This window comes from Hakea prostrata, chromosome 1, assembly GCF_041222555.1.
Source record: "Hakea prostrata isolate BN-2017 chromosome 1, UWA_Hpros_2, whole genome shotgun sequence".
NCBI classification, from domain to species: Eukaryota; Viridiplantae; Streptophyta; class Magnoliopsida; order Proteales; family Proteaceae; genus Hakea; species Hakea prostrata.
This window is the reverse complement of record NC_142600.1, coordinates 80,265,129-80,268,160: the sequence shown is the minus strand read 5'-3', so window position 1 is coordinate 80,268,160 and position 3,032 is coordinate 80,265,129.

The window sequence follows — 3,032 nt, the reverse complement described above, 5'->3', positions numbered from 1 at the left end:
GATTACCCCTTTTTTCATTTGAAAACTGCGAGTTCAACCACCTTTATCCATTGCTTCTTTCACTTGTCTATCATTTTCTTTATGCCTCTTTCCTCACTCCGCTCGCAACCTTCCTTCTTGTTTATTTCTTTCCATCACTTCTTTCTTTTATCACCTGCTCGGTCTTTCTCTCCTGAACTCGTGTCTGTCTCCTTCGCTTGCCCCTCATTGATTGCTGCATTACTTGCTTGCTTCACTTGCTACTCCCTTCCTGGATTCCTTCACTCGCTCTTTGGCTCGCTCCATGCTTACGCACTTCACTCGCAGCCTTCCTTACTTGTAGCCCCTCACCCCTCAATTCAATTACTCAGTCTGCCCTTGCTTGATCCACATCCTTGCTTAGTCCACTCTTTGCCTTCCTCTTCTTTACCTTACAACCCCTTACTTATTATTATTATTATATAAACACTAGACCTGTTCTAGAAAGAGAAGGGACTAGCTTGACTTGCCCCTCTCACTTGATTCAATTCAATTGCTTGGCTTGGTTTGTCCTTCACTTGCTTAGGACTGGCCATTTACTATTCCTTTCCTCTGTCCCTTGCTTGGCTTCCACATCTACAACTCATGCACTAACCTCCTATTTCCCATGCTTGCTTGAAAGGCAGGGATTTACGGTAGTCATCTATCGCGACAATGGATCAACCCGATTTCCAAGCTAAACGAAAAAAAGAAAAATTCAAACTTGGAAAGACAGATCTCGCTCAAAAAAGTAGAACTCCAACGCTTACAGCGCCTTATGGAACCCGCTTGCCACCGGGATCAGCCAGTTGCCCTTTTTTCATTTTGCTTCGGCAATAGATCAAAATAGAGGCAACAAAGCCACCCTACAACGATCCCCGGATCGCGTTATTGGATTAGCGGACGCCACAAAACAAAGTAGTCGTACAAGGACATTCGGCTTATCAGAGGCAATGGCCTTCGCCTACGTCAAAGACAGCCGATTCGTCCTAATAACATGTCTTCCGCTGGGATTGGGTGTCTGGTGGTACCTTCTGCCAGAGCCCCTATTGGTTCAACCAACGGCTTGCTGCTCACCTGAGTGCGCTAGTGCAATGTTGGAAGCCGCACAATGCCAAATGAGGTCTCTGGGCTTCCCGTGTATTCATCCAAATTAGATCCATGAGAAAGTTATGGACACGTTCACGAAACCGGAAGTCTTTCGATCCCATGCAGTCAATGCCAATGGGTGTGCTTAAGAGCTGGTGGCAACCGAATACCTTTCACACCTAACCCAGGCTTTTGCCAACAACCTTTCTTTCAAAATCCACTTGTGAACCTAGCCAAAGTCCAGGAAGAGCTACAAAGGCTTCAAGAGACAGTGGCTCGAAGCATTAAAAGGAAATAGAAAGATTCGTATGAAGAGGTCCTCAACCCTATGATCCAACGATTTGGAAGGAATGAGAGGGCCCACATCAAAAGGTAGTTGAACCTACATAGCGAAAAGGGGGATCCCCTTACGTACGTGAAATCCTTTTATGCCCACCCGCAGCCTGGTTTAGTGCTGAAGTGGCTCATGATGAGAGTCTGATGATCAGACTATTCCCAAGGGGCCTTACTGATCAAGCTATGGAATGGTACTTCACTCTCCCCAGGTATTCAATTCAATCTTTTGCCCTCCTTGTCGAAAAGTATTTAGAACTCAGCTATCACAAAGAGGGAAATGTTGATTCAATCGACCTGGAAACACAATCCTGGTGAGAGCTTTTAATCATACCCTGCGAGGTTAAAGTCCTTTACCTCAAGAAACCATTTGACCCGCCAACTCCTCAAAATCTTTATTTCTAACCCAAAGAGGCGCATACCTATAACCCTTCCTGTCTATTTCGAGGAGGCGGGGTAAGAACTTGGAAAAGGCACAACTCAAAAAGGGTCATCTTCGAATTATTGACGGAAAAGGGAATGGCGAATCCAATTGACGAATCCGGAATGGGAATGCAGAGATGGGGCGGGCCCAATCTTCCTATCAAACTAATCATATATGCCAAGCTCCTCTTAGCCCTATAGTCTTTCTCCTTCCCAAATTTTGCCAAATGATTCAAGACCTGAACTGAAAGAGACTCTACAAACAAAGCTTTCCGACTCGGCCTTAAGATGTATCCTTTGGATTATTGGGACCTAACGAGCCAGGACAGCCTATACCGAAGGATCTAAATGCATACCCTGCCGATTTCTAGGGCTTGCTCGGATCTTATTGCCTTTGCTTTGCCCCCCACGCCAGCTTGCTCTCTCATCCCTCCCACCTTTGTCTATACCTATGCTTCTATTCTCTTCACTGGTTGATCGACGGCATCTGGAGCAGTATATGTAACTTCAAGGTATGCCACTAGACCAGGTGCTCGTTATAAAGGCTACGAACCAACCAACGGACTATAGCTTTGTTGGAATTGATTCTGATCGAGGTAGTGTATGGGATGCATCTAAATCCGCGTATGGAACCACAATCTCTGCAGCTAGCTTTGCACTCGGAGGATCTGAAAAGGCCCCCTTCATTATTTGGTGGAACCGAGCGAAGTGCGGAAGCTAGAGCTAAAGCAAGGTACGAAGCTACAGCTAGCAAGCTTTGGTAGTACTCGCCCTAATCAATAAGCCGGAGAGGTCTTTGCAGCTGCTGCCCAACAAGTTGAAGAGTTTGCTACAAAAGAAAAGCTAGGAGCGAGCCAAAGAGCGAGTGAGGTCTACTCCACGTAGCCAAGTCTTGTCAAAGCCCAAGTTGAAGAGGCGAGCAGCGAGTTAGCGAAGGAAGGGAAGCTCTGCACAAGGAGAGGAAGCGAAAGCTGGTTTTTTATCCCTTGCTTGACCCGCGGACTGGTCCGGTCTATTGCTGTTTCCTTGTGCCTATTTCGCTTTAGGAGGTTGGTTCACAGGTACAACCTTTGTAACTTCATGGTATACTCATGGATTGGCCAGTTCCTATTTGGACATCTTGTTTGGGCTACTGGATTTATGTTCGCCATATCCTGGCGTGGATATTGGCAGGAATTGATTGAAACTTT